Source organism: Chiloscyllium plagiosum, unplaced genomic scaffold (genome assembly GCF_037043375.1).
Source record: "Chiloscyllium plagiosum isolate Xiang-an unplaced genomic scaffold, Cpla_swu_hap1 HiC_scaffold_27, whole genome shotgun sequence".
Lineage (NCBI taxonomy): Eukaryota > Metazoa > Chordata > Chondrichthyes > Orectolobiformes > Hemiscylliidae > Chiloscyllium > Chiloscyllium plagiosum.
In genome coordinates, this window is record NW_028270165.1 from 11,759,709 (window position 1) to 11,771,920 (window position 12,212).

General features: G+C 47.4%; 2 non-coding genes across 2 annotated transcripts; one reads left to right on the forward strand and one right to left on the reverse strand.

The window, feature by feature from the left end:
• The first annotated feature begins 6,216 nt into the window (after positions 1 to 6,216).
• On the forward strand, positions 6,217 to 6,288 carry trnaw-cca (transfer RNA tryptophan (anticodon CCA)). Its single transcript has one exon. It is a non-coding gene; the product is annotated as a tRNA-Trp (tRNA).
• A 4,925-nt stretch (positions 6,289 to 11,213) lies between these two features.
• On the reverse strand, positions 11,214 to 11,303 carry trnap-ugg (transfer RNA proline (anticodon UGG)). Its single transcript is given in 2 exon segments — positions 11,214 to 11,249; positions 11,268 to 11,303. It is a non-coding gene; the product is annotated as a tRNA-Pro (tRNA).
• Between the last annotated feature and the right edge of the window lie 909 nt (positions 11,304 to 12,212).

Below are 12,212 nucleotides of genomic sequence, written 5' to 3' on the forward strand. Positions count from 1 at the left end.
TTTCTTTTCCCTGTCCCTCCATATTTTATTTCTTTTGCATTTTGTCTGGCTGCTCAACGTTTCTGTCTTTTCCCCGGGATAGAGGTATTCCAAAACTGGAGGGTAAGGTTTTAGGGTGTGGGGGAAAGATTTTAAAAGATCTAAAAGACTAGGAATAGAACATTCACCCCTTACTGGGCGAAAGTGAGGACTGCAGATGCTGGAGATTAGGGTCGAGAGTGTGGAGCTGGAAAAGCACAGCAGGTCAAGAAGCATCCGAGGAGCAGGAGACTCGACGTTTCGGGCAAAACCCTTCGTCAGGAAAAAGCCATGGGGAACTGCAGGGCTGTAGCATAATCGAGTGAGTCTAAGTGGGATGCTGTTGGGAAGGTCGGTGTGAATGGCCTGTCGGGATGATATGGTTCCACTGCCTTGGCCACGCGTATTTTGAGAAATGTGGGAGGAGTGGGTTCCAGTTCGTGGGACACTGACACCAGTCCTGGAGAAGGTAGCATTTGTGCTGTCTCTCTCTTCACATTCTGCCCCTTGTCCATTTTCTCCCCATCCACTGCCCACTGCCCATTCTCTCTCCTCACACTGCACCCTCTATTCTCTCCCCCAACCCTCTGAACCCCAGCCTGTTCTCCTGTCCATTTCCCTCCCTTCTCCACCACCACCAGCGACCCCCCTCACCTCCCACCCCCACAATCGTCCGTTCTCGTGCCTCAGCCCTCTTTGATCCCTGTATGAAGTCTTTCTCAGGGAAGAGAGAGAATGGATGGTGATGACTTTACCTGGGAAACACGGCATGTGAGAAATAGCTGATTTTTAAAATTGAGAATAACTAAAACCAAATATTCAGAAACTTCGTTAAAGTCGGGAAGAATTTAATTTTTTTTTCAAACAAAAAGTTGCAGAAATCTTTCTGAAACTTGCATTGATGTATGTGCAGTTAGGCCACAACAAAGGACAGGCTATAAGGAGTGAACGAGTGAATAAAATACAAGTCCAACCTTGCCCTCGAGGAGAAAATGAAAAATGCAGATGCAGGAGATCAGAGTCGAGAGTGTGGTGTTGGAAAAGCACAGCAGGTCAGACAGCATCCAAGGAGCAGGAGAATCGACGTTTCGTGCATAAGCACTTGGCACTCGGCCACCGCTCCTTCAATCCCCCTGTGATGGCGCGTGAACTCACTGGTGCCTCCGCAGGTGGGAGGAGCAGGTAAATCACTTCCGGCGCTCACAGCAGGTGAAGAGCCTCTCTCCAGGGTGGACCCACTGGTGGGTCAGCAGTGCAGCTGACTGAGTGAACCCCCTCCCGTACATGGGGCACGTGAATGGCTTCTCCCTTGTGGACCCTCTCGTGCGTCTCCAGTTGGCTGATCCGACTGAAGTCTTTCCTACACACTGAGCAGGTGAATGGCCTCTCCCGGTGTGAATGCGTCTGTGGGTTTCCAGCAGGGATGGGGAAGGGAATCCATTCCCACAGATCCCACATTTCCAACGTTTCCCCTTTGGAGGGAGCTTTCCTTGTGATGCTCTGGGATTGAAATTACAAACAGAACGGGTACATAGCCTTTCCCACCTTGAGGCGTGAGACTTTGATTCCTCCAAGCTGAGTAAATGGTTTGAAGCACTTTTCACAGTCAGCGCACTGAATCTCCCTCACTCGGTGTCTCAGTATTCTTCCTGCCACAGGACTGTCCAAAATCTCTCAAACAAACAAAAGCAAACATGCCTTCTTGATTGGAATGGCTGCTGATATTCAAGTCCCAATGAATCAAGTGGCTCTGTCAGAAGTTGTTGTATCATTTGCTGTAAGATTTCTTTCTGCACGTCTCCCTACAAAGAAAAATCACAAAATAAGTGATCACTGTCAGTACAGTTACTGAACATAACATTGGTGGCAATTCCTGTAGGTTGCAAGATGTCTGCTGATCACATATTATCCAGGCCACAGAAACCTGAAAATCCTCATGCAGCCAGATAGCCTGGGCTGTGCATGGAGGAAAAGTTCATTTCAGTGACAATAACATGGAACAAACTGCCTACAAAGATGCTGGAAATGGAGCTGAATCAAGGATATGAAAATGAAATGTTAAGGCTGCTTGAGAAAAGAAAGGCAGTAAAATTGCTGATTGACTTCCTGCTGACCTGTTAAATAAAAAATTATGACAAAAAAGGACGTAACTCCATTACTACATTAGAAGGTGAATAATAATTACCAAGAAACTTTTACAACAGCCAACAATATCAGATATACACCATATAGAACAAAGAACAAAGAAAGTTTACAGCCCAGGAACAGGCCCTTCAAGCCTGAGCCGATCCAAATGTACTGTCTGAACCTGTCGGTCAATTCCTAAGCATCTGTATCCCTCTACTCCCCACCCACTCATGCAATAATCCAGACGCATCTTTCATGAATCGACCGTGCCTGCCTCTACCACCTCTGCTGGCAACGCGTTCCAAACGCCCACCACCCTCTGTGTGAAGTAAAACGCGTTTTCGCTTTGAGTAAGTGCTGCCCCTGCCGCGTTCATTGTAACGGGAGCTCTGCCCCATCCCTGATTCAGGCAGTCGGATCTCGTTTAATGAAGCTGCTTTTTGAGAACATTGACTGGCCGTTTTTGCACAAGGCAGTATAAGAAACAAGGGCTCGTCCGCGATTTGGACCCGGGATCTCTCGCATGCCCACGCACCAGAAGGCCCGAAGCAAGAATCATACCCCTAGACCTCCGAGCCACAGGCCCCAGGCGTCTTATATTTTTTGAGCAATGTGCCAATCCCGTAAATGCTGCTCAGTTCCTTGTGAATTTAACCTTTTAGTTGTGAACATGAGGAAAGGAGCAATCCTTTTCTAGGGTGCAAACTGTATACGTGCCAAACTGAGGGAATACACAAGGAAAATAGCTTTAAGAGAGATAGAAAGTATTTGAGCACCTTTGGAGTGTCTGCTCCCTCCCTGGATTCACTCCACTTGCGACAAGTGAACAATGTTTCACCCACCCCTACATCCCCTTTCCCCTGGCTGCTGGAGGATGGTATATGGAAAGGGGGAGACATTGCTTGGCTCCCAGATGTTGCCCAGAGGGAAGGAGTTTCACTCTGAAACTGACAGGGCTGCATCCGCATTGTGACGTCAACAATGGAGGGCGGGCCGGACAGCTGTCCTGCAGTTGAGGCACGTGTGGAGGGGAGGACACTTTGCAAATCCCACTCTCCTCCAAGTCAATGCAGTTTGAGTCCAAGCAAAGCAAGGGGTTTAAATATACTTTAGAAAACCTCCTTTGTGCCGTGGGAAAACTCCGGCCGCGGGAAATGCAGTATTACAGATTCATAGTAACCTTCCTACCCTCCAACCTCCAACCCTGGCAACATCCTTGTAAATATTTTCTGCACCTTTTCTAGTTTCACAACATCTTTCCGATAGGAAGCAGACCAAAATTACATGCAATATTCCAAACGTGGCCTGATCACTGTTCTGTACAGTGGCAACATGAGCTCCCAACATCTATCCTCGATGCTCTGACCAACAAAGGAAAGCACACCAAACGCCTTCTTTACTATCCAATCTGCCTGACTCTACTTTTAAGGAACTATCAACCTGAACTCCAAGGTCTCTTTGTTCAGCAACACTTCCAAGGAACTTACCATTAAGTGTAAAAGTCCTGCTCTGATTTGTTTTTCCAAAATGCAGCACCTCATATTTATCTACATTAACCTCCAACTGCCATTCCTCAGCCCATTGGCCCATCTGATCAAGGTCCCGTTGTGATCTGAGGTAACCTTCTTTACTGTCCACTTCGCCTCCAATTATGGTGTCATCTACAAACTTGCTAACTATACCTCCTCCGTTTGCATACAAATCATTTATATAAATGACAAAAAGTAGCGGACCCAGCATCAATCCTTATGACACACCATTGGTCACAGGCCTTCAGTCTGAAAAGCAACCCTCCATCACCACCCTCTGTCTTCTGCCTTCTCGCCAGTTCTGTATCCAAATGGCTAGTTGTCCCTGCATGCCATGAGATTAAACCTTGCTCACCAGTCTCCCATGAGGAACCTTGATGAACGCCTTCCTGAAGTCCAGAGAGATCAAGTCCATCGCTCTGCCCTCATCAATCCACTTTGTTACTTCTTCAAAAAACCCAATCATGTTCATGAGACATGGTTTCCCAAGCAGAAAGCCATGCTGACTATCCCTAATCAATTCTTGCCTTTCCAAATACATGTAAATCCTGCCTCTTAGGATTCTCTCCAAAAACTTGCCCATCACGGATGTCAGGTTCACTGGTCTATAGTTTCCTGGCTTTTCCTTACCACCTTTCTTAAATAGTGGCAACACGTTAGCCACCCTCTCGCCTTCCGGCCCCTCACCTGTGACTATTAATGATACAAATATCTCAGTAAGAGGCCCAGCAATCACTTCCCCAGTTTCCCATAGAGTTCTATGGTACTCCTGATCAGGTCCTTGGGATTTATCCACTTTTATGCATATCAAGATATCCAGCAATTTCTCATCTGTAATATGGGCATTTTTTCAACATGTCACCATCTACTTTCTCACATTCTATATCTTGCATGCCCTTCTCCACAGTAAACACTGGTGCACAATATCCGTTCAGTATCCCGCACCCCCCACCCCATCTACTGCAGCTCCACATAAAGGCCGCCTTTCCGATCTTTGAGGGGCCGTATTCTCTCCCTTGTTATCCTTTTGTCCTTAATGTATTTATAAAATCCCTTTGGATTATCCATGACTCTATTTGCCAAGGCTATCTCATGTCCCCTTTTTGCCCTCATGATAGCCCTCTAAGTATGCTCATACTGCCTTTATACTCTAAGGATTCACTCGATCTCTCTGCCGACACCTGATATGTGCATCCTTCTTTATCTTAACCAATATCTCATTTTCTCTAGTCATCCAGCATTCCCCAACCTACCAGCCTTTCCTTTCACCCTAACAGGAATATAGTCTACATCAGACAATCACCTGATGAAGGACCATCGCTCCAAAAGCTTGTGTGCTTCCAAGTAAATCTGTTGGACTATAACCTTGTGTTGTGTGATTATTAACTTTGCACACCCCAGTCCAACACCAGCATCTCCGAATCAGGAATATTCTGTGTCTGGACTCTTGTTATCTCATATTTGAAGGCTTCCCATTTTCCAGCAGTCCTTTAACCTGTGAACATCTGCCCCCAATCAGCTTTTGAAAGATCTTGCCTAATACCTGAGTCTTCCTCCAATTTAGAACTTCAACTTTTAGATCTGATATATTATTTTCAATCACTATTCTAATGTTCATAGAATTATAGTTGCTGGCCCTTAGGTTTTGCACACTCGCCAGTATGTACATCCATATTGTGAATTAGAAAATGTCCTTGGACACACTTAACAAATTCCTCTATTTGGCAGATAGGTAAATGGGCAGGAGTTCTACCTTGTGTCCACTCTTTCTTCATTCCCATCAACCCTAACCCCATTCCCACCCCAATAGTCCAACGGCACTTTCCCCTGCAACTGCCGAATGTGTGACACCAGCCCATTTACTTGCTCCCTCCTCACTATCCAAGGGCCCAAACTTACCTTCCAGGTGAAGCAGCACTTTACCTGCACTTCCCACAACCCAGTCTACTGCATTTGCTGCTCATAATGTGGTCTCATCTACATTGGGGAAAACGAAGCATAAACTGGGTGACTGCTGCACAAAACATCTACGTTCTGCCTGCAAAAAAGACCCTGAGCTTCCAGTTGCCTGGCAATTCCACACCCCACCCTGTTCCCTGGCCAACATCTCTGTCTCAGGTTTGCTGTAGTGTTCCAGCGAAGCTCAGCACCAGCAGAACGAAGAGCACCGAATATTACACTTGGGGACCATACATCCATCTGGTCCCAATCTCGAATTCAATAATTCGAGGGCCTGAAACCCATAGTATCCTCGTCCCTTCCACACACACTATCTCCTGCATATAAACCAACGTTTTCCCAATCACCATCAGTTCTGTGAAAGGGTCACCGGCAACTCCTGTTTTTTGTTTCTGATACACAGCATCCACAGTTCTTTCTCCTTTTTATTGAGGTAGAGTTGGAAATTGTTTCGAGAGACAGAAGGAGAGGAGGGAGAGACAGAACAGACATGAACTGTTGATCTCCCTTGTTTCTCATAACGTAAAATCATTGCAGTGCGATCACTTCCCTTAAGCATGAATAGAGTGGCCAGGGTATGCGTGAGCTTGTGGCGCAACGGTAGCGCGTCTGACTCCAGATCAGAAGGGTGCGTGTTCAAATCACGTCAGGCTCACTAACATCAACTTCTTACATTTCAAATCAATAAAGGAGTACGTTTGCTCCGAATATCTGTTGAGCCAAATCTTCTTTGCGGAAACGTTCAATCACTCTCGTCTGACGTCCTCTCTCCACATCAACGGTGAGCCTGAATTTTATAAACGGTGTCAGTAAAATCCAGTGGCGGACACTGATTTGGTTCAATCGATTTTTTTGCCAAGCGTAATTCACCGAGAGGATGCTGCTGTGTGAAACAGCGTGGGGAATTACTGCAGGGCCTCCTGCGCATGGGACACACCGCAACTGATGTGTTTCACCTTCACCAGTTTATTCCTATCTCGGAGAAGAGAGGTTTGATGATTCGGATAATAGCAGCCAGACAGAGGACAGGAGAAGAGCACTCAGACATTCACAAGCTTGTCACCACAGCTGGGTCACCGTGGCCCGTGTATCAGTATGGGATAGGAATCTGCATCTACTGACAGGAAGCACAGCAAATTGCAGTGCTGGTGGGACTGTCATACAGGAGAAAACGGCTTCGACCTATCAACTGAAGTGGCTCACAATGCGCAACTCCGCTCACCTCAACTGAATAACTGTTAACAAATTACTCCGTGATTCAAAGGAATGCTCGGTTTTGAATCTGCATTGTGTCATGAACCTTCGAGAATGATGTCAAAACACCTTCATTGCTGTGATGGAGTATCCTGTTGAGCAGAATATACCCGTTGTCAAATTTCCCACGTTCTGTTGGTCCAACTCCGATTTCACTCAGAAACACGAAATGTGTGACAGCGCAGACTGAGGCTACCCAGCCCACCTAAGCTCTGCTGGTTCAACACAATATGTAAATAAGTGTCTCATTCTGTCGCCTTCTCCCTGTAAATCTGCACATTGTTACATTGAACATGCCCACCGAATTCCCTTTTGTGTCCATTGAATCTGCCTCTTTGTCACTGTCAGACAGCGACTTACTGACCCCACTCCCTGTGCGAAAACGGTCTTCCTAATGTCACTTTTATTTATTTTCCTGATGACTTTAAATCTCTGCCAAATCGTTCTCGATCCTTTCAGGCCTGGGAGCATTTTCACTGCATTATTTCCTCTGTCTAAAACCCTCATGACGTGAAAAACTTCAATCAGACCAGCTTTCAGCCCTCTGTTCTCCAAAGACAGCTGCCCCAAACTTTCCAATCTCCCTTTATTGCTGACATTCCTCAGGACGGTACCATTCACGTTAACCTGTTCAGCGCCATCTGCAATCACTTCACTTCCCCGCTTCCTGAAGTGTCACCCTCAGAATTGAGCGTAATACAGGTGGAGGATTCATTCAGACTCGGATTGCGCGGGCGAAAAATCTGCAATACTTGTTCTCACTTTGAACAAGTGTTTCCCTTCGCCGTGTTCACTGCAATGGCAGCTCTGCGCCGTCCCTAATTCAGGCAGTCCGATCTTATTTCACGAAGCGGCTTTTTGAGAAAATTCATCAGGTATTTTTGCTCAGGTCAATTTAAGGAATGATGGTTCACCTGGGATTGGAACCCGGGAATTCTCACGCGGCTGCATATGCTCGAAGACCCAAAGCTAGAATCATACCCCAGACTAACGAGCCACCAGCCATGGGTGCAGCCACCTCCGGAAGCAGCTGAGACTTGCTCAGTACGAAATACATTGTGCATTGCTCCCAGAATTGCAAGTAGGGAAGAGTTTCAAGAACATCTGCTTCTCAATCTGTCTCCCTGCTCCCAGGACGCTGCTGTTTGTCCCGTCCCCAGGGACCGGGCTCTCTCCACTGGTGGATAATTGAACCATTTCGTTTCTACTTGCAAGCTGTGCTGGTGGAAGGCAGAGCCCATTCACTCTTCTGCTCTCTCACACTATTACGTGAGACAGGAGAAGTCAGTTACAGACATGCGTAGGAAATGGGCAACTTTGAACTTGTTCCAAAGGTCCTGTTAACGGAGAGATAGAAAGATGCTATGCTGTCGGGACAGAGAGAAATGGACACCGGAGACTCTTCCCTCAGGTAAATTGATATCAGTGCATTTTTGTGCAGCCTGCTTGGTGCTCAGAATTTGTCTTAACACAACAATCCTGCAGGAAGTCTTTTCTTACACCGTTCGTTTCTTTACTGCGGGAAATGGACTAAAACAGCAAGTCATGTGTTTCAATTTCACCGGTTCATCGCCGTCTGAGAGAAGAGGTTTCACATGAGATCAGGACACACCGACAGAGACCAGGACAAGACAACTCAGAGCTCCACAAGGGTGCCAGCGCAATTGTGTAAATTTCACTTGTGTATCGATGTGATATATTGAGCTCAGATACCCGAAGTTTTAGGAAACAAATGACATGGCAAGGAAAAGAACAGAGCGCCGTTATACAGGAAAGCTACTAAAGACATTAAGTGAGTAGGAGAAAATGGTTTCGCTTCTGGGTTACGATCCCAGCATGCACCCGCTGTGCCATTCTCCTGCATTGCACGGTAGCTTTTCCAGAGAAGTATTCAGCTTTTCATCTGGCGTTTGACTTGCCTGTTCGAGAATGACATCAAATGATCTTCACTGCTGTAGTGTCATGTGCTGTTGTGCAGACATGTCGCCGATGTACAAATATAAACTCAGAGAGCAATGTACACGAGAGACTCTGAGCCAGCTGAAACTTGCTCAGTGTGAAATACATTCCACATTGCTCCAAGAATTGCAAGCAGCAAAGTGTTTCCAGAACATCTGCTTGTCATTCTGTCCACGGGGCGCTGATATTTGTCTCATCCCCAGGAACTGGTCTATCTCCACTTGCGGATAATTAAACCAATTTGTTTCTGCTTGTCCGCTTTTCTGGAGGGAGGGAAGAGTCCATTCGCTCTTCTGCTCTTTAACTCCCAATCCCTTGGGGTGAGAGGTATCACTTACACTTTGTGGGCGGCACGGTGGCACAGTGGTTAGCACTGCTGCCTCACAGCGCTAGAGACCCGAGTGAAATTCCCGCCTCAGGCGACTGACTGTGTGGAGTTTGCAGGTTCTCCCCGTATATGCGTGGGTTTCCTCCGGGTGCTCCGGTTTCCTCCCACAGTCCAAAGATGTGCAGGTCAGGTGAATTGGTCATGCTAAATTCCCCGTAGTGTTAGGTAAGGGGTAAATGTAGGGGTATGGGTGAGTTGGGCTTCGGCGGATCAGTGTGAACTTGTTGGGCCGAAGGGCCTGTTTCCACACTGTAAGTAATCTAATGAGTGGGAAGTGAGTAACTTTGATTGTGAATTTCCTCCAAACGTCTGTTATCGGAGAGATAGAAAGATGCTGTGCTGGTGGGGCAGAGAGAAATGGACACCGAGGACTCTTCCCTCAAGTAGATTCATATGAGTACATTGTTGTGCAGCCTGCTTGGTGTTCAGAATTCGTCTTCACGCAGCAATCTTACAGAAAATCTCTCGCAAAGTGGGCATCTCTTTCATCGCTGCGACCGTGCAGCAGTTAACATCTGAGCCGAAGTGCCCCAGATGAAGAGAATCCGAGTGAAACCTTCACTCACTGAGAGTCAGCCCCAAGGCAATGAGCTGCGGGACTGCAGGCAGTCCAACACGGAAGGGACGGTTAAATGAACCATTGTCGCTCCCTCAGCCTCTCTGTCCCAGAGACAGGCAGCGGGACGGCATAAACACGTACCATCGTTCTCCCGCCAACAGAGGCGGTCCAGCCCATCGTGTCCACGGCGACTCTCTGCCACTTGTCTCTCTCTGAGGTTATTCACAATCATTGATATCTGTCCGAATACTAAGGGACTGTGTCTGAATGGTGATACAGTTTCTGACATGCTGATCCTCTTTCACGTCCAAACCGGCGAGGCGAATTACGGCAGGGAAGGCACGAAATCACAAGGTATGCGTCTCAGCTCATTGGCATCTCAGAGAAGTGGGTTTGAGATTCAGTTCATAGGAAACCGACGAAGAACAGGAGAAGACCACTCAGACCTCCAAAAGCACGTTACTTGAACGGTGTGAGTTTCGCGACAGTACCGGTATGATACGGGGCATTCAGACACGCAGGAAGTCTCAATGCCGAACAGAGAGCCATCTCAAAGAAAAGTCGCTCAAGGAGACACTGAACAATAGCAGAGGATGGTTTCTATCCATCGACCTCTGGGTTATGGGCCCAGCACGCTCCCGCTGCACCACTCTGCTCTTATGCCCGCCCATTTCCACAGGTCCCTTCAGCCTTTCGTCTGGCGTGTGGCATGCACGTTCGAGACTGATGTCAAAGATCTCCACTGCTGTCGTCTTATATGGTGTTGCGCAGACGTATGGAGGCTTTGTAAATATAAACTTTTTCTAACTTCCCACATTCTCTTGGTCGAACTGTGATTTCACTCTGAATAGACGCTCTGCTGGGTCGACACTGGAAGTGAACGTGGGTCTCTATTCGTAACATACTCTTGTCTTCTCCATGTAATTCTGCACATTGTTACTTTAAACATGACCACCTGATTCCCGTTTGCGTCTAATGAATCTGCCTCTTTGTCAGTGTCAGTTAGGGATTTACTGACCCCAACCACTCCTTGTACGAAAGCGTTCTTCCTAATGTCACTTTTGGTTCTTTTCCTCATGACTTTAAAACTCTGCCGAATCGTTGCCGATCCTTTCAGGCGTGGGAGCATTTATGACTACATTACTTTCTCTGTCTAGACTTCGCATGACTTGGAAAGCTTCAATGGGGCCAGATTTCAAACTTCTGTTCTCCGAAGAGAGCTGTCCCAAATTTCCAATCGACCCTCATCGCTGACAGCCCTCAAACACCGCACCACTCACGTCAACCTATTCAACGGTATCGCCAATCATTTCACTTCGCTGCTTTCTGTCGTATTGGTACGCCAGGGAGGCCAAACTCGTTTAACGAAGGTGCTTTTTGAGAAAATTGAACAGGCACGTTTGCAAAAGTCATGAAACGCGGACTCATCCGGGATTTGAACCCGGGATCTCTCGCACGTCCGCGTCGTCGAAGACCCAAAGCGAGAATCATACCCCTAGACCAACGAGCCACAAAGACAAAGCGCCTGCGCCCCCCCGCTCTACCTCTTGAACCTGCTGAGTCTTGCTCAGAGTGAAGTGTAGTTGATATTGAACAGGCAGGGGCTGTTTTCTCTGGAACGTCGGAGGCTGAAGGGTGACTTTATGGAAGTTTACAAAATTATGAGGGGCATGGATAGGATAAATAGGCAAAGTCCTTTCCCAGGGGTCGGGGAGTCAAGAACTAGAGGGCATAGATTTAGGGTGAGAGGGGAAAGATATAAGAGAGACCTAAGTGGCAACATTTTCACGCAGAGGGTGGTGCGTGTATGGAATGAGCTGCCAGAGAAAGTGGCGGAGGCTGGTACAATTGCAACATTTAAGTGGCGTTTGGATGGATATATGAATAGGAAGGGTTTGGAGGTATATGGGCTGGGTGCTGGCAGGTGGGACTAGATTGGGGTGGGATATCTGATCGACATGGACGGGTTGGACCGAAGGGTCTGTTTCCATGCTGTACATCTCTATGACTCTATGAACAGCTGCTTCTCATTCTGTCTCTCTGCTGCCGGTTGCCCGTCCCCAGGAACCGGGCCCTCTCTACTGGCAGAGAATTAAACTGTTTTCTTTCTAAACTTTTCTCTGACACCGGAGTGACCAGTGACAAGCATTGCCATCCTCAACATAGGGTACAGAGAACAGGAGAAGACCCCGCAGACCTCCACGAGTGTGTCATCTCAACTGTGCACATTGGGCCTGTGCATCAATGTGAAATATTTACGTCGAAGTTTTTTGGGAAGCAGATGAGAAGGCGAGGTGCACAACCGTGCGCCGTTATACGGGGAAGCTGCTGAAGCCGACATTGAGTGATTTGGAAAGATCTGGCGAGAAAGATAGCAATGTACACTGGAGACTCTGAGCCAGCTGAAACTTGCTCAGTG